The sequence below is a fragment of the Chiloscyllium plagiosum genome, unplaced genomic scaffold (genome assembly GCF_037043375.1).
Source record: "Chiloscyllium plagiosum isolate Xiang-an unplaced genomic scaffold, Cpla_swu_hap1 HiC_scaffold_9, whole genome shotgun sequence".
NCBI classification, from domain to species: Eukaryota; Metazoa; Chordata; class Chondrichthyes; order Orectolobiformes; family Hemiscylliidae; genus Chiloscyllium; species Chiloscyllium plagiosum.
In genome coordinates this window covers 122,156,825-122,176,845 of record NW_028270147.1, presented here as the reverse complement: position 1 = coordinate 122,176,845, position 20,021 = coordinate 122,156,825, and the positions used below count along the sequence as shown (strand labels likewise).

The following is a 20,021-nucleotide window of genomic DNA, read 5'->3' as shown; positions in this document are numbered from 1 at the left end:
AGAAAATCCTTCATGAAGTTAAACTTTTATTTGTAAATACAAGCTGTGGCAATCAAAAACTGTCTTTCCTGTCTGCCCACCCTCCTCCTGGAGTCTCTCCAGCTTATACTTTCCTAGTTTCTACATTAATCTGATAGCATTAGCATAACCAATCATACTAGCTTGCTTTGTCTCTCTAAACTAATCATCGTCTGACACACTGGTCGACCAGATTCTGGATCAGTGGTGCTGGAAGAGCACAGCAATTCAGGCAGCATCCGAGGACAGGCAAAATCGACGTTTCGGGCAAAAGCCCTTCATCAGGAATAAAGGCAGAGAGCCTGAAGCGTGGAGAGATAAGCTAGAGGAGGGTGGGGGTGGGGATAGAGTAGCATAGAGTACAATAGGTCAGTGGGGGAGGAGATGAAGGTGATAGGTCAGGGAGGAGAGGGTGGAGTGGATAGGTGGAAAAGGAGCTGGGCAGGTAGTAGCGGGTTTGTTTCAGGACATGGTTGAAGAGCTTCAGGGCAGAGGAAATGACCTGTGAGTTGCAGTGGGAGAGAGATTCCCTGAGATTCTTGTAGAGAGAGGAGGAAAACTTCTTCAAGGCAGGCATCCTTGCAAGAGGATTCACAGTAGGGTTAAAATCAACAAGGTAAAAACAATGACTGCAGATGCTGGAAACCAGATTCTGGATCAGTGGTGCTGGAAGAGCACCTCCCCCACTGACCTATTGTACTCCTCCTCCACTGACCTATTGTACTCTATGCTACTCTATCCCCACCCCCACCCTCCTCTAGCTTATCTCTCCACGCTTCAGGCTCTCTGCCTTTATTCCTGATGAAGGGCTTTTGCCCGAAACGTCGATTTTGCCTGTCCTCGGATGCTGCCTGAATTGCTGTGCTCTTCCAGCACCACTGATCCAGAATTGGGTTCCAGCATCTGCAGGAGAAAGTGAGGTCTGCAGATGCTGGAGATCAAAGTTGAAACTTTATTGCTGGAACAGCACAGCAGGTCAGGCAGCATCCAGGGAACAGGAGATTCGACGTTTCGGGCACAGGCCCTTCTTCAGGAATGAGCAGAGACACCTCCCCCCTCACTTCTCTCCAAGGCCCCAAGGGAAACTTCCATATCCGCCACAGATTCACCTGCACCTCCACCCACATCATCTACTGCATCCGCTGCAGCCGGTGTGGCCTCCTCTATATTGGGGAGACAGGCCGCCTACTTGCGGAGCGATTCAGAGAGCACCTCTGGGCCACCCGGACGAACCAACCCAACCAACCTGTGGCACAGCATTTCAACTCCCCCTCCCACTCCACCGAGGATATGCAGGTCATTGGACTCATCCACCGCCAAACCACAACAACCCGACGGTCGGAGGAGGAGCGTCTTATCTTCCGACTGGGAACCCTCCAACCACAGGGGATGAACTTGGACTTCACCAGTTTCTTCATCCCCTCTCCCCCCACCTTGTCTCAGCCGGACCCTTCCAGCCCGGCACCGCCTTCCTGACCTGCAGTCTTCTTCTTGACCTCTCCGCCTCCACCCTACTCCGACCTATCACCCTCACCTTGACCTCTTTCCACCTATCACATTTCCAACTCCCCTCCTCCAAGTCCCTCCTCCCTACCTTTTATCTTCTCCTGCTGAACTCTCTCTGCTCATTCCTGAAGGAGGGCCTGTGCCCGAAACGTCGAATCTCCTGTTCCCTGGATGCTGCCTGACCTGCTGTGCTGTTCCAGCAATAAAGTTTCAACTTCCAGCATCTGCAGTCATTGTTTTTGCCTCGTTTTTACCTTGTTTTTACCTCTTTACACTGGTCTACCACTTACACTTAACCCATCACATTAACACCACCATCGTCTTTAGCATTAGCTCATCTATCGTGTGATTTAACTAGCCTATCAGAGTGTGCTACCATTATCTGTTACCTAAGCCCTGTAACATGATCCTACGCATGCATTACTCCACTAAGTTAATGACATAACTGCCAAATTAACTTCTATATATTCCATACGAGTTACTTTATTTCCTAGACTAGCAGCCCGAAGTTTGCACCACTGCATTTATAGTATCTATGAGCTCCTCCAAACAAACGATTGTGCAGGCATATGCATTGTTGCAACAAATAGCTTATTCATGTCTTTAATGGATGGAAACCTGATGTTCTTACCTACTCTGACTTACAGTGGTTCAGATTCCTTTCTACATAGGTCATCCTTGATTCTGTCAGCAATATCTGATTTGCTAGATTTCCACCCCCCTCCAAAAAAAAGCCAAATACTTTGTTTACCGACAAGAAGGAAACATACAGATCTACAATGGAAAGGTGCTTCATGTTTGATGCGGTTCTGGAGCCTGCTTTGTGATGAGTTCATGGTTTTTGCATTTGCTAACCTATTTCTACTGTTATTCTTATGGAATTATTCTTCTGGTGGCTGATTCATTTAAAATGAATTCATATAAATGGAGAGGCTGAGCTCAGCAGGTAATAGCGAAGTCAAAGTGCTGTTGGCCTTTACTCCAAAGGGAGCAGTGTGTAAAAATAGAGAGGTCTTGCTAAAATTATACCTAAAATCAAACCTAAAGTACCATGAAGAGTTTGATCCCCTTATCTGAGGAAAAATATATTGGTATTTGAGATAATCCAGAGAAAGTTCACTGTTGATTCTGTGTATGGAGGGATTTTCTTATGACAGGTTGAATAAGTTAGACTCGTATTGATTGGAGTTTAAAAGAATGAGAGGGAACCTGATTGAAACATAAGGAATTCTTAGAAGACTTGACAGGGTAGATGCTGAGAGAGTGTTTCACCTTTGTGATAAAGTCTAGGGCCAGAGGGCATAAACTCGGAGTAAGGGGTCGCTCATTTGAAACCAGTTAGGAGGAGTTTCTTCTCAGGGTCGTGAACCTGTGGAATTCTTTACCACAATATTGTCAGGGCTGGGAAGCTAAACATATTCAAAGCTAAAATGAATTTTTGTTCAGTAAGAAAATAGAAGGTTATGTGAACAGGCAGGAAAGGGGAGTTGCAGATTATGAGATAACCCATAAGCTTATTGAAAGGTGGAGTGAACTTGGGCTGAATGGTCTGTTTCAGAGGTGGGGAACCTTTACATGTTGGAAGGCCGCATTATGTTAGTTGTAATCTAATAAGGCCTCATCCAAGAAACTACAATTGTATAAATGTTGAGACGGTTAGACTGTGTAACTATTCTCAAATTTCACTTCAAATGGAAAGCCACGTGCACTGTTGTCATCAGTTGATAAACACTGGTGTACTGGATACACACAGGCTCTCGCCAACCAGCCTTGGGTGGAAGTGGCTCCAGTCAGGCAGGGGAGATAATGTACATTCTAGAGTCGCATCTTAAGTAAATCATGAGCATAGCAGGTGTCGAAATAGCCCTTATGACTTACCAATTTTTTTAATTGTGGCGGTCAGTCTGTGAGGATTATTTTGCTGAATTTTCTTTTACTCTCTGGTATTTTAAATACATTCATTTTAAGATTAAAATAAAATAATAAAGGATGAAAAAAATTAATAAAAAAAATACAAGATTTGTTCTGCAAAATTTGGATTCATTCAAAAGGCCACACACAATGGCCTAGAAGGCCACAGGTTCCCCACCCCTGGTCTGTTTATTCCGTAAAGACCACTCACTCCGTGACTCCCTCGTCAGCTCCACACCCCCCACCAACCCAACCTCCACTCCCGGCACCTTCCCCTGCAACCGCAGGAGGTGCAAGACTTGTGCCCACACCTCCCCCCTCACCTCCCTCCAAGGCCCCAAAGGAAACTTCCATATCCGCCACAGATTCACCTGCACATCCACACACATCATCTATTGCATCCTCTGCACCCGATGTGGCCTCCTCTATATTGGGGAGACAGGCCGGCTACTTGCGGAGCATTTCAGAGAACACCTCTGGGACACCTGGACCAACCAACCCAACCACCCTGTGGCTCAACACTTCAACTCCCCCTCCCACTCCACCAAGGATATGCAGGTCTTTGGACTCCTCCATCGCCAGACCACAACAAAACGACGGCTGGAGGAAGAGCGCCTCATCTTCCGCCTTGGAACCCTCCAACCACAAGGGATGAACTTGGATTTCACCAGTTTCCTCATTCCCCCTCCCCCCACCTTGTCTCAGTCAAATCCATCGAATTCAGCACCGCCTTCCTAACCTGCAATCTTCTTCCTGACCTCTCCGCCCCCACTCCAGTCTGACCTATCACCCTCACCTTGACTTCTTTCCACCTATCACATTTCCGACGCCCCTCCCCCAAGTCCCTCCTCCCTACCTTTTATCTTAGCCTGCTGGACAAACTTTCCTCATTCCTGAAGAAGGGCTTATGCCCGAAATGTCGATTCTCCTGTTCCCTGGATGCTGCCTGACCTGCTGCGCTTTTCCAGCAACACATTTTCAGCTCTGATCTCCAGCATCTGCAGACCTCACTTTCTCCTGTTTATTCTATGTCTTATTAGCTTTTGGTCATTCATGACACAAGTATCGCAAGCATAGCAGCATTTATTACTCTTCATTGATCGTGGTTCGTAATGTGGGGAGTTTTGAATTGCAGTCAGAGTGAACTTTGCAGACGTTTGACCCAGTGACAGCGAAGGAATGCCTTTATAATTCCAAGTTTCGGTTTAGAGGGGAGCTCCAATGTACTTGTTATCTTTTTGCTTTCAGAGGTGGAGGTCAGGAGCTTGGATAGTGTTGAGACACAAGCCTTGATAGGTTGCTGAACTGCTGGCATTATGCAACAGTGACTGAGGAATATTAAAGGCTGTATATTGGGTGCCATTCACCCTGGCTACTTTGTCCTTGATTTCAACTTCTTGAAATGTTTTTGTAATAATTCCTGTTTTTCTACAGGCAATACATCTCAAAAACAATCACATTTGTTTCAACAAAATGTAGTAGACAATATATTTTGGTCCAAGGAAGGACTGGACTTCTTGGCAATAATCTGAATTTGTATCTGGAATTTTAATGGATCTGTCAACATGGAAAATAGTGAATTCGTTTTTTAAGAATATTGTGTGTTTTACTTTTGTTGTGGAAGTTTTCAGCAACTGCATTGCACATAATCAAAATGTGAGCAGAGTTTTCAGAGCAGATTGTAGGATGTGGGTTGGGCTGAAGCTTTCTCAGTGAGAGGAAAGTATTAATAGAAAAACTATTTTTTTCAGTTTTCAACCAAACAGGGGAAAACCTCAAAGAAGGGCTATGTAGTTGGAAGAGCATTGAGTTGTCAGTGTGGCAGAGGGATTTACTGTACTCAGTGCCTTCTTCCCCAAGCTGCATTCATCCAGACATCCTGATGTGTAAACAAAACAGAAATTTCTTAAACTCTAGCAGGTCTGGCAGCATCTATGAAGAGAAAGCAGAGTTAATCCCTTCTCAAGCATCCTGACTTGTACTTTTTGCATCAGACTTTGCCGAGTCAGGAGGTAAATTACTTCGCACAGAGTTTCCAGCCTCTGATGTTATCCTGTAAACCTTGCTTATTTGGCTAATCCAGTTCCATTTCTGGTAAATGATGACATCATCCAGGATACTGTTAGTGGGATTCAATGATGGTAATGTCATGAATGATGAGGAGAGATGACTGGATCCTATGTTTTGGTCATTGTCTGGCACTGTTTGTCACCAATGTTATTTCCAACCTATCAGCCCAAGACTTCTTGAATGCTGTTCAGGTTTTACTGATAGTGACTCGGAATACAGCTGAGGAATTATGAATGGGATTCAACAGTGTGCAGTCATGAATCATCCCCATTTCTGACCTTATGGAGAAAAGGACTCTGAAGATGATTGGATCTTGGACAATGCCCTTGGACAATGAGGTGTTTGAACCTGCAAGAGGCATAACTATTTCCTGATTCCATTGGTTTCAATTTTTCTCACACTCCTTGATACCATACTTCGCCAAAAGCTCCCTGAATGTCGGCCCAATTATTGGATGTAATGAGGATTGGAGCTGAATGGCCCTGACAGAAGCCAAACTGGGCATCAGTCAGCGTTTTATTGGGGAATGTATTTCTTCATTGCATTGTTAATGATGATCAACCATTTTGCTGAAGATTAAGCATAGACAGATGGAGCAACGTTTGAATAGTTTGGATATTCCTCCATTTTGAGGGCAGGATTTACCTGGGTAAATTTACACATTGTTAGTAGTTGTCAGTGTTGTTGCTGCATTTAAACAGACTGCCAAGGGATATGACTAGTTCTGGAGCACAAACCATCAATCGTATAGTTAATATGTTTTCAAGCCTTATGCTATTGCTGTGTCCTCTTATCCCTTCATCAGGATGAGAGAAGGATGGAGTTAAGCTGGTTATTTTCCCCATTGGTTTTGTTACTACCTGCTGCAGACCAAGTCTACCAAATTTACCCTTTAGGATTTCACCAACCTGGCCATTAGTGCTGCTATGAATGTATGTTTGGTGATGAAAATTGAAGTCATGTACTTAGAGTACATTCTGAGCCCTTGCCACCCTCACTACTTCCTCAAAGTGGCGTTCAACATGGAATACTGATTCACCAGTTAGGGGGTGGTGGTAATCAGCAGGAAGTTGTCCATGGTTGACCTGATGCCCTCAGACTTTATAGAATCTGAAGTCAATATTGAAGTATCCCAGAGCAACTCACTCCCAATTGTATGATACTGCCGCTACCTCTGCTGAGTCTATTCTGCTAAGGAGGAGTGTGCAACGTTGGCTATAAATTGGGTGTGACTATGTCAGGCTGAAACTTGAGTGTTCTGTGGAGCAATTAGACACAATCCCTGAATATGAGTAAGGAGAACTTTGCAGAGTCGTGTGGGCTGGATATATTGCTGTTTTTTTCTGGTTCCTTGATTGTTATCACATTGTGTGTTTGGTTTTATTATTTACCTTCCCCAGCAGTTTATGGAAGAACTAGGTGGCTTACTTGAGTGCTTCTCCTTCATCAAGTGGTTGTGAAGCACAATCATAAGACACAGGATCTTATGATCCTGGGGTCCATAGCTACCTGATGAAGGAGCAGCACTCTGAAAGCGAGTACTTCCAAATAAACCTGTTGGACTATAACCTGGTGTTGTATGTTTTTTAACTCTGTAGAATTTCGGCAATGTTTGGAGAGGAGTATCTTTTGGTTGTAGTGTACTGATGGTGTTTCACCTCTGGTTTTCTTCAGTTTCTTCCTGACAACTGATGTAAATTTCAGTCTCAGCAGTCCACTGGTTTCCTCATTCTGTTGCACTATTTAGAGTTCTCAGACATGTGCAGTTTTGGCGAGGTTTCACTTAACAGACAGTCATCCCGATAAGATGGGCCACCTTTTTGAACAGCAGTGGCTCTTGTAATGGTGGTAGGTGATTTGGGATTAAATAGAGCTACCAGTGATGAAGGAGCAAGTCAGATAGTGTGTGTGGAGGTGATGAGCCTAAGGTGCTGACTCATTTGTAGTGTCAGAAGTATCTTTGAAGTTTTCAAGTTGGCAGGGTTACTGTTTGAAAATGTCAAACTGTATCTGAACCCAGAAGTGTCTAGAAAATGAAATATGCTGTCATAACCTTTTTAATGTAGAAAGATGATTATTCCTGTAAGGTGTTGACCCTGACCTCAATTTCTTTCTCTTGGAATGGAAATTTATTTTCTCAATTTTCTTCCCTGTTCTCACTATTCTGACTGAGGATTTGGCCAAGTAATCACTTTTTATTTCTGAGCCTTTATCATGTGTTGCCGGGCAAATTAGAGAAGGAATCACAGGGCTGATCCATCCCACATGAGTGCACTTGGCAAAGGGGAATCACTGGATGGATTTTCTTCCCTTTTCTGCCTAAGTTGAAGCCATTCCCTCCAGCTTGGAGATTGATCACTTCCAGAACACTTCAGCTCGTGGTGTGCAACAATGTCAGTGTTGTGTGTAACCGTATAACAGGGCCTGTGTCTGTTGTCTAGTATTGATCTGTGCAACTTCAGAAAAGAAAAGAAAACTTGTTTTAAATGGCACTGTTTACAATCATGGAACATTCTTTATGTGGCTTACAGCCAGTGAACACTTTGTAGTTTATGAAATAGCAAATGCAAAATACAATTTGAGCATGTTCGGTTCATCAAAACAGCAAATTGTTGAATAGGATAATCTGTTGAAATAAATATTGGCCAGAATGCTGAGGTCTTCTGCATCCGTCTCCTCTGAAGGACACCATCTGCAACATAGTGCAGTACTCCCTCAGTACTGGACAGGTCATTCTGCTATAACATGCATTTCATTAATACAAATTTGACAAATTGGGGACACTGTTTCTAAAGCACGAACTCTGAAAACATGTGTTGGCTGCAACCTGATTACATCGCGAAGACTTTAAATGCTGTTTCTAAAATGTGATTTTCCGATATCATGGGGGTTGGACAGCAAAGCAACCATTGTGTTATGGAAGAACTACCTGGAGTGAAATGTCTGCCTGAGAGATCTGCTCAAATCTCTGGTGGGATTTGAACCCACAATCTACTGTCTCAGGCTACACAACTGCTATCTGGTCAGTGACGGCCCTTTCTTGCTCTTTAAATAAGTGGCACAGTTGTGATGAAATACCCTTTCAGTGTAGTCTGCACATTATATGATATTTCTCCCATTCTGATCCTCTTTATTTGTCTAAATCAATTCAGAACCAGCTAATTTCCTGAATTATCAACCCTTCCACACATTCCCATGTCAATAAATTTTATTAATTGCCCTGAAGGCCTCAATTGATAGAGAACAGCAAAAGACCAAGCAGATTATCAGACTTTATTGTTTAAAAATTAAACTTCTTTGATTTATAGGATATTTGATTAATCTACATGCAGAGGAGCCTCGATTATCTGGCATTCGATTATCAGAATTTCGGATCATCCGAAGTAGATTGTAAGATCCTGATGCTTGGCTAAACTGTATTACCCGGCATTCAATTATCCAAACAAAACACTCTGCCCATGTCACTCGGGTAATCAAGGTTCCTCTGTAAATTGTTCCATTGTTTCAATGTTGTGCTTCCTTGTGAATCTACATTATTACCTGAAAAGCACATGGCTGTTCTGGCTCGTGTTTAATTGTTTGCAGTGAACAGTACGTTCACGACAACATTAAGTGTCCCAAACTAATTGTCATCAAAGTGATTTACCTTTCTCCTTCAGTTATTTTTTAAAAACTGGAACTTTCATTAAACCTTCAGAGTAGTCATAGCATATAACCGTGTGTCAGCTGTTTTCTAGTTCCTGATGAGAAACATTTCTGCCATGACACAAGCCAACCTCTGAGCTTACAGTCACTTTCAAATAAATGTTTGTTCGAACCATTCTTTGTTTCTGTATCAAAGGCATTTGCTATAACAGGCAATAATATTGGAAGAGCTCATTTATCCACCATTTTCCAAGGGTGGGTAATGGAGGCATATAAGGGACATTGACCTGCCAGACACAAACTGGGCATTTGTGTCTGAGCATAAGTTGGACTTTCTCTGCAGATTGCAGCTGCAGTAACATATCCCTATTGTGACCTTTTACCACCTGCTGTAGTTGCTTTATCAAACTCCCTGTTCAGTTATGAATATTTCACGTTCGGAAAAGATTTCTGTGCTGTGGATCTCTGTGACTATTGGACTCTTTGTGACACTCTGTGACAATCTATTTCTCTCTGTGACTCTCTGTGACTCTGTCTCAAACATAATGAGAAATGCCACAATGTATTTATTGCACATTTCTGATAAATAATTTGTCTTGTGGAAAGGGAACATGCATTTAGCGTGAAGTGAACTGGTAGAGTTGTGAAAAGAGGTCTGTAATGTAAGAAAAAAATGTCAATCATGGTTTAATTTTACTAACGTCAGTAAATGACTATTAACCATTAATTTACATAAATGGAACATTTACATTGTGAGAAGGAAAAGAGACTAGATAATGTAGGGACCAGGAAATGGGACTTGGCCAGATTAGCAGTTGTTTACTGAATGGTAGAGTCTCAGAAAAACAACCAAATATTTGCAGGGGCAAATATTTGTCCAAAGGACTGTTATAAAGAAAGAAATATTTCCATCTAAATAATGAGTGTTGTGGTTACGGGACATCTCAAAATGGCTCTCTGCCAATGAAGTACTTTTTGAATTCTGGTCATTGGTTCAAGGGAGGTATTATGACGTCGTAGCTCCAATTGTTCTGGCATAATAGCCACTTGATGATCACGATAATCTGGATAATCAGATTCCTCACAAAAACTTGGTTGAATATACAACACAAAAACCAAAAGAGCTGCTGGAAATCTGAAACAAAAACAGAAATTGCTAGAAAAGCTGAGCAGGTCTGGCAGCATCTTTGGACAGAAATCAGTTAACATTTCTGGTTCAGTGATCTTTGTTGTTATGGGACATCTCAAAATGGCTCTCTGCGAATGAGGTATTTTTTGAATTCTGGTCATTGTTCCAAGGTAGGTATTACGATGTCATGGCTCCAATTGTTATGGCATAATAGCCAGGGGAACAAGGACTTGGACTTCTGTTGATGGTTACTGACATTATTTGATTTTGGTTCTGGTGTATACACACACAGATGCTCCTAGTTTGAACCTACTACTTACTACTAGTACATTCCTCACTGAAGCTACATTACCTCTCAGGACTGGAGAACGTCCCACATTTGAGTTTCTGATTGCAAGCTTGTAATGTAATCTAATCTGAATCTGAAAATCTGTGTTGTTGATTATCTTTGCTTTGTTTTTGTTTTAGGTGAGCTGACAAGTTGTGGAGTAGAACATCTGACAAGTCAGCCCGACTAAATCAGAGACTGATAAAGAGTCGAAGTACGAGGTAAGGTATAGTGGTGCTGATTTGCAAACTACTCCAGTTAGTTGTAGTGCCTTCAATCATTGTTGTGGTGACTACTGGGTCTAGCCATCAATACTGTGTGGCAGATTAGAGATCATTTGATCCTGTGGCCAAAGAACTGTTATAAAGAAAGAAATATTTACATTTAAATGGTGACTTTTGTGGTTGTGGGACATCTCAAAATGGCTCTCTGCCAATGAAGTATTTTTTGAATTCTGGTCATTGTTACAAGGGATGTATTATGATGTCGTGGCTCTGATTGTTATGACCTAATAGCCAGTTGGTGTTAGTACTGGATAATCAGATCCCCAGCAAAACCTTGATTGAATATACCACACAAAAAACAAAAGAACTGCTGGAAATCTGAAACAAAAAAAAAGAAATTGCTGGAAAGGCTCAGCAGGTCTGGCAGCCTCTGTGGAGAAAAATCCATTAGCATTTCTGGTCCAGTGATCTTTGTTGTTATGGGACATCTCAAAATGGCTCTCTGCAAATGAGGTATTTTTTGAATTCTGGTCATTGTTCCAAGGGAGTATTATGATGTCGTGTGTCGTGGCTCCAATTGTTATGGAATAAAAGCCGGGAGAACATGGGCTTGGGCTTCTGTTGATGCTTACTGATATTATTTGATTTTGGTTCTGGTGTACATACACAGATGCTCCTAGTTTGATCTTACTACTTAATTCTTTCACATTCCTCACTGAAGCTACATTATCTCTCAGGACTGGAGAACGTCCCACACTGGTGAAGGATTTGTTTGTGCTGTAAGGCTCAACGTTGGTATACAAACCAGATTTCAATTGTTTATACAAAATGTTGTATTTCATTATCATTAAATAATGTCGACTTAATATTTCTGTTTTTGACCAAATTGAAAATCCAAATCCAAAATAAGTATTTGAGTTTCCAATTGCAAACTTGTAATGTAATCTAATCTGAATCTGAAAATCAGTGTTGTTGATTGTCTTTGCTTTGCTTTTGTTTTAGGTGAGCTGACAAGTTGTGGAGTGAAACATCTAATAAGTCAGCCCTACTAAATCAGAGACTGACAAAGAGTCGAAGTACGAGGCAAGATATAGTGGTGCTGATTTGCAAAACTACTCCAGTTAGTTGTAGTGCCTTCAATCATTGTTGTGGTGACTACTGGGTCTAGTCATCAATACTGTGTGGCAGATTAGAGATCATTTGATCCTATGGCCAAAGGACTGTTATAAAGAAAGAAATATTTACATTTAAATGGTGACTTTTGTGGTTATGGGACATCTCAAAATGTCTCTCTGCCAATGAAGTATTTTTTGAATTCTGGTCATTGTTTCAAGGAAGGTATTACGGTGTCATCACTCCAACTGTTATGACATAATAGCTAGTTGATGTTACTACTGGATAATCAGATCGCTAGCAAAAACTTGGTTGAATGTACAGCATAAAAACCAAAAGAACTTTGGAAATCTGAAACAAAAACAGAAATTGCTGGAAAAGCTCAGAAGGCCTGGCAACATATTTGGAGAGAAATTCGTTAACACTTCTGGTTCAGTGATCCTTCCTCTGAACACTGAAACATTAACTCTCATTTCTCTCCATGTTGTGAGGCAGAGTCTCTGAACCCAAAATGTTAATTGATTTCTCTCTACAGATGCTGCTACTGAGCTTTTCCCGCCATGTCTGTTTTTGAAGACACAGTAAATGTTTTATTAACCAGCACCAATGGGACCAGGAGTGCTGGTTGATCAAATATTCCAGTAGCCAACAAACTGACACAGTCAATACAAAAACACATGCTAAGTATGAGAAACGTAATGCAGGGGTATACACATCACTTTATTTATAGTATAACTCACTGAAACAAGCATGCAGATTTGCCTTAAATAAAACTTAATGGCAGAGTGCCTTCTCACTTGCAGCCTCAACTGACTACTCTGACACCACGAAAATGCAGTAACCTTCGAGTATTTCAGGTGAATAATTTTTGTTGGTTTATCAAGAGCGACAGTTCATAAAGTGCTGGTTAAAATAAAGTTTGCTGTCCATGATTGTTTTTGGCTATCTAGATGAATTACTATGCGCGTGTCTGCATATACTTGTGAACATGCGTGTGTGCACGTGTGTTATGATAATGATTTGTTGTGGGATACATGTGGGTGGCACGGTGGCACAGTGGTTAGCACTGCTGCCTCACAGCGCCTGAGACCCGGGTTCAATTCCCACCTCAGGCGACTGACTGTGTGGAGTTTGCATGTTCTCCCCGTGTCTGCGTGGGTTTCCTCCGGGTGCTCCGGTTTCCTCCCACAGTCCAAAAGATGTGCAGGGTCAGGTGAATTGGCCATGCTAAATTGCCCGTAGTGTTAGGTAAGGGGTAAATGTAGGGGTATGGGTGGGTTTCGCTTCGGCGGGTCGGTGTGGACTTGTTGGGCCGAAGGGCCTGTTTCCACACTGTAATCTAATCTAATCTAAAAAAAAAACTAGCGCATGTTGCAGTTCACCATCTACATTGCACAATTCAGTAGTGTGATAGAATACTTTCAACTTGCCTGGATGAGTGCAGATCTAGTAATACTGAAGAAGCTTGACACTATTTTGGACAAAACAGCCCAGGGCTAACACCACATGCACAAACCTTCACTTCCTCCACCTTCAACACTCAGTACCAATCTGTACCATTTACATAATACACTTACAGAAGTTCTCTGAGGCTGACAGGGTGGCACTTTCCAAATCCATTGGCACCTTGAATGACAAAGGCAGCAGATACATAAGAGCACCAACACCAGCAAGTTGCTATCCAAGCTGCATCCTGTTCCTGATCAGAAATATATCATCTCATCTTCAGTATTGTTGGTTTGAAATCCTGCAACTCTCTCTCTAATGGCATTGTGGGTTGACCTGCAATAAATGGACTGCAGGGCTTCAAATATGTGGTTCACCATATCTTCTCCAGGGCATCCACGGATGGGCAATAAATGCTGGCTCAACCAGAGAGACACTCATCGTGAATAAATCAGTTTATTTCTATTATACAGGAAAATTCCAAAGCTGGACCCATGGTAGAGTCATAGAGGTGTACAGCACATGAAAGGACTCTGGCTCAAGTCTTCGCTGGTCAAAAGCAGCCACCTGACTATTTTGATTCAATTTTCCAGCACCTGGTCCATTGCCTTGTGCACTTTGATATCTCAGTTGTACATCTAATTAAATGTCACAAGGGTTTCTGCTTCTAACACTCTTACACCACTCCCTGATTAAAAACACTTCTCCTCCTATTCCTTTTTAACTTAAATCCATGCCTCCTGATATTGATCACTTCTCCCAAGGGAGAAGGTTTTTTTCCCGTCTACCCTGTTTACGCCCCTCATAATTTTATACATCTTGATCATGTTCTCACTCCATCTCCTCTGCTGTGAGGAATCTGTTAATGAAAGAAATTAGGGAAATTAGTATCTGAAGTTAATATCAGACTTGAGGTTATTGTGCAAAGATGAGTGGCAGGTCAGATGATTGGTCAGAATATAAAGATAGCAGGTAATAACTAAAAGGTTAATCAGGATGAAAAAATTAATATGGGAGGAGAGAGTCAGGCATGCAAAATGGACAGAGTAGCTGGGATGAAGCTATTTCCGCTTGTGAAATAAACAGCGATGGGAGGACATAGATTGACATATTGTGCCAATGAAGCAAGAGTGGTGTGAGGAACAAAATATCTTTTTCATACAGCGAGTTGTTCGGATATGGAATACACTGCATAGAAGTGTGGAGCAGAAAGGTTCAGTTAAGTCATTCAATAAGGCATTGGGTTTTTTTTGGATAGAAATGGTGTGCAGCAATAAAGGAAAAAAGCAGATGTTTGTCAGACACTAAAGCTGGTGAAGGCATGATGGGCTGAATGACCTCTTCCTGCACTGTGAAGTAAAATGAGGTGCTGGTCCTGGAGAAAGTGAGAATGGAGATTAAATAGTAGATAACAAGGGAATGGTAGAGGATTCAAAGAGACATTCCTGGACTAACTGTCAATCAGGTAGTGGAAAGGAGCAGTGGACTTGGTGAAATTACAATCATGAGGGAAACTGATGGAACTCTGCTCTGCCAATGGGGGTGGGTTCATTGAATTTTTTTTACAGAGGTGGTTTATGTTTGCCATGGGAATTGAAGGTAATTGGAGTTCGAATTGGAAACAGAGCAGCCGTGATTATATTGAAAGGTGGAGCAGATTTGAGGTGCCGAATGGGTTGCTTCTCCTATTTCGTTTGCTTAGAAAGATACAGAGAATGTAAACATTATTGAAAGAAGGCAAGTAATTGACGTTTTTCGTCTTGTACTTATTGGGATTAGGATACCAAAAAATACTAGAATAGTTTTACTCAAGAAACATGATTATGTTGATAAAATGCTGTGCTCACTGATGATTCTAACTTTTTCTGTACAACTTGCCATTACGTGACCAAAGAGCTACAGTAGAGGGCAAGTTGCACACAACTGAGACAACTCCTGAGCTTGTGGAGATCTGGTGGCTCTCACTGTCTTGTTCTCAGACCCAACTGTTTATTTACCGAGAGCCAATCACCTCACTGTTGGCAGGCAGAAGACCCTTGTCATCGATGGGTACTAGTCTGCATACTAATCTTGTTGCTAACCGGATCTTCCCTTGGACACAGACCTTGGCAGCAGCTTATCTGTAAACCTTTCAATACTGCTTGAATCAGCAACTGTGTAAACAGAGCTTAGAATAAGTGACAGGTAACTTGCTTTCAAAAACTTCAGCACTCCTTGGTTTTTAAACAGTTTTCTCACTTCAATCCAAAATCAAAAATACAGAAAACTGAAAAGATCTGGTCTTTACATTGTTTATTTACCAATGTACCACTCCAGGGAAAAAGTGAGGACTGCAGATGCTGGAGACCTGAGTCAAGTGTGTGGTGCTGGATAAGCACAGCAGGTCGGGCAGCATCCAAGAAGCAGGAGAATGAACGTATCAGGCAGAAGCCCTTCATCAGGAATGAGGGCTTATGATGAAGGGCTTATGTCCAAAAGGTCGATTCTCCTACTTCACGGATGCTGCCTGACCTAAGAATGTCCCTTTTTTATTTGATAAAAGGCCACATTAAAGGTTATTACTGAAAGTAATACCTCATCTTACAAGAGTTTAACATGTTACCATAAATAGGAGATTGGCTGGGAAACAGGAAGGGAGTCGGCATAAATGGGTCTTTTTCAGGTTGGCAGAATGTAACAAGTGGTGTGCCAAAGGGCTCGGTGCTGCGTCTCAACTGCTTATGATTTATAAAATGACTTGGATGAAGGGATGGAAGATATGTTGCCAAATTTACAGACAACACAAGGAGAAAAGTAGGCTGTGAAGCAAACATGGGGTTGCAAAAAAGTTACCAATAGTTTAAGTGAGTGGGCAAAGATCTGACTTAGTTGAAATGTGGGAAAAGTGAATTTTTTTCACTTTGGCAAGAAAGATAAAAAAGTATATTATCTAATTGGTGGGAGATTGCTGAGCTGTGAGTGAAAGGGATGTGAATGTCCAGGTGCATGATTTTCAAAAGGCTCAAATGCAGTTATAGCAAAAAATTGGGTAAGCTGATAGAATGTTTTAATTTATTGCAAAGGGACTCGAACACAAGGGAGGTTATGCCTCAGTTGTACAGGCCTTTGGTGGGATCCCATCTGAAGTGCTGTGTATTGTATTGGTCACCTTATTTAAGGAAGGATGTAAATGTGTTGAAAGCAGTTCAGAGAAGATTTAGCAGCCCTGCAGTGGAGGGTTGCCTTATGAAGAAAGGTTGCATAGATCGGGTTTGTCTAGCTGGAAGTTAGGAAAGTAAAAAGTGACTTAAGGGGCTTTGATAGGATGGATGTAGAGAGGATGCTTCCACTTAATCGGGGCATCTAGAACTGTTTAAAAGTGAGAGGTTGCTGATTTAAAATGGAAAGATTGGCTACATATTTTTGAGGGTCATAAGTCTTTGGAGCTCACTTCCTGAAAAAGCAGTGGAAGCAGAGCCCTTGAATATTTTCAAGTCCATGGAGGATGCATTCTTGTAAAGAGGGATTAAAAGGTTATCAGGAATAGGAGGGAATGTGTATTTGGGTTACATTCATGACAGCCATGATCTTATTAAACCGTGGAGCAGGCTCAAGGGACCGAATGGCTGATTCTTCTTTGTGTGCAGTTTCCACATGCTGACTTCTTTCATTCCATGCTGTACATTTCTACACATTCTATCTTCTGCATCATAGCCCTGCTTGCTTATCACTCTCTTGTTATTTATCTTCATTCTCTGCCTTAACCCAGTCCTTCAGCTGCAAAATTCCTATGTACAGATTTGTTTGTGGCTCCTGTTTACTTTTCCAACTCTTTTCTGCCCTGGCCCCCTCCATATCTCAGGTCATTCTGTCCGCTGAACATTTTAGCTCCATACTTCCCAGTCTCACCCTGACATTTCCTGCTTCTTAACTTCCAAAATCCCTCAAAATATATATTTGACACCCTGCATGTTTTCTAGTTCCCCTTTGATTCCTGCCTGGGTCTATCCTAAGAGTTTTTACTGCAGGAAACAGACTATTTTAACTTGCATTGTGTTTGATTCATTATTTTTCTTTCATCCCAAGTTGCAGTACATAGAAAACAGGCTTGAAGCTATACCCACCACTACTGCAGTGACAGACACAGTGATGGATACGAGGGAAGCTTTGAGCAGTGCTACTCGAAAAATTAGCAGACTGGGTAAGTGGAAGGAATACAAAATAGTTGTTCATGGCAATTAGATCAACAGTTACTCTTGACCTCATGCTGGCCATTATTGATCAGATAAAAGTAATAACCCTGGTGAAATTAAGTTAAATGGTCGAGGGTCATGCACTGACATTTTGCAGTGTTTTGAAAGCATTTGCAACAGAAACTGAGGCTATGGAATCTTTTCCTTCTCTCTAATTTATGGAGCTTCTTTAGTAAGACTTAGCAGGCCAAGTCAACCCTCCTGAAGTGGTCATCTCCCGCTCCCATCTGTGTCAACACCTGTTGCCCATTGCAGATTCCCCCAAATGTCTGGTTTATCACTTTGTGCTGGTCCACAGAATTTGAGGAGGTGGACAAGAATTAAATTACCATCTATCTCTTCTATATTCTGACAGCAACAATTTGAGAGAAACTTGTGCTTACTAACCAATCCCATTGATTGTGATAATGGAATGCATGCTCCTTTTTTACTTCTTAAACTTTGTTTCTATTTCTATCAGATGGAAGGTATCTGGAGAATTCTATACCCAGTGCTACATCTGTCAAATCCAGTAGTCGCAGAAAATCACGGAAGGTCAACACCTCCCGCAGCCCCTTGCGATCTACCACTCTGGAAAGTAACATTATGAAGAGCAGTCAAGTTGAATTCAGAGATCCACTAACTGCAGATAGGTATGACCAGACGTATGTACTTTCTGTCGGTCACTTTCTGTTATCAATTCCTTCAGTTGTGCATATATTAGAAACAACCAATACCTGTATGACAGCTTATAGTTGCCCTCTCCTGACACTCAAAGCATGACAGAGTCAACAGTGGCAGGATAGATACATAGAGGATCCCAGACTTCAGAATGCTTGTTCTTTCACACGTAATCTCATCCGAGGGTGTAATTTTAAAGATCTTGCATGCAAACATTTTCTGTACTTATGACTTTTTACAGTGTGTTCCAACTCGTGTATAAATTGACTTGCAGAAGCATTCTAGAACAGAAACCATTCGTAAACTTGGGTCTGCCAGTAGCCTGAGGCAGTTTCCATTAGAAACATGGGCACAATTTCCAATATGGAATAACAATAATAGAATGTGTTTACAAGAATCCTTTGCCGTGTAGCCCACCTTAGTTGGTTCTATTTGGTTTTTATTCAATGCTCACTGCTCTGTGAACCAACTATTAATGGAGATACGTTAGTGAAGCTCAGTCTTGTGCAGTATTTAGATCATCATCAGTTCATCAGAGCCATTAAGCTTTTATAAATAGGGACTGGAGTACAAAAATGAATGATGTTAAACCATCACAAATCACTGGTTAAGCTACAGTTAGAATGTTGTCCCCAGTATTGGGAACCCTAATTCAGGAAGGACTTCAAGGCTGTGCACAGGAACCAGAAAGTGTTAACTTGACATTCGTTGATTATAGTAATCAAGAGAGATTTGATAAATTGCTGATCAGTTTGATTGAACAGTGGTTCAGAGGAGACCTCAAAACTGGTCAGGACTTTGGAAGAACTGCTTCTACTGGTGGAAGAAACAGTAAGTAGAGGGAAAATACAAGGTGAAGTTATGGAAGTCACCAAATTAATAAAGTTACAGACTGTCATTGGCATCAAGTTTCATTTCAAGGGGAGGTGATAGCTGAGTGGTATTAGTGCTACGCAAATAATCCAGATACTCAGCATATTCTAGGAAGCCGACATTGGATAGTCCAACATATGTTGAGCTGGGGTGAATTCTCCTTGACGCTTATAGAAATTGGATTGTTGGGGTTTTTTGGACTTCATCAAGGGCAAGTAGTCATCAGTGAGCATTTCCCTTATGTAGTGCATGTGAATTTGGAAAGTCTTCAGCTCTTGTATAATTGTGTGCTGTCTGTTGATGTGCATGTGATGTAGTTGTCCTTTATTTTTCCTCTGGCATCCCAGAGAGCTACCAACCAGACGGTGGCTAGTGTGATGGTAGTCACTGATGAATCCTCTTGATGACTCAAATGGACTGGTAAACCCGAAGGACCTTTTAGGCCTTGGCGAGTATGTTGCGAAGCTGTTGCCTGGATTGTCAGGTTTGGCAGGTTCATCAGCCTTTAGGCTGCTGTGTCCAGTCAGTACATTGTTGTTTAAATTTAAGAGTGGGAATGGTATTGTAGAAGATTGGCTTTTGGGAATAGTAGAGGGAACATGAGCCCATTAAGTAAGGATGGCTGTTTATCCTCATGAAGGGCTTGTGCCGGAATCATGGACTCTCCTCTTTGGATGCTGCCTGACGTGCTGTGCTTTTCCAGTGCCACACTTTTTGACTCTGTTTATCCCTCATGCCGACTAAGTCCGACAGAGTGTTTAAAGCAGAGTTTCAGCAAACAGATACTTGATGGCATGAAATCTGCAGTGTTAAATGGTTTAAGTGATGTCTCATTTTGGCAGTTGTCAACATTTGTGATTATGTAA

General features: G+C 41.8%; 1 pseudogene; it reads right to left on the bottom strand.

Moving 5' to 3' along the window:
* LOC122545411 (centrosome-associated protein 350-like) overlaps positions 1-20,021 on the bottom strand; it is a 1,525,564-nt pseudogene that overhangs the window by 860,753 nt on the left and 644,790 nt on the right.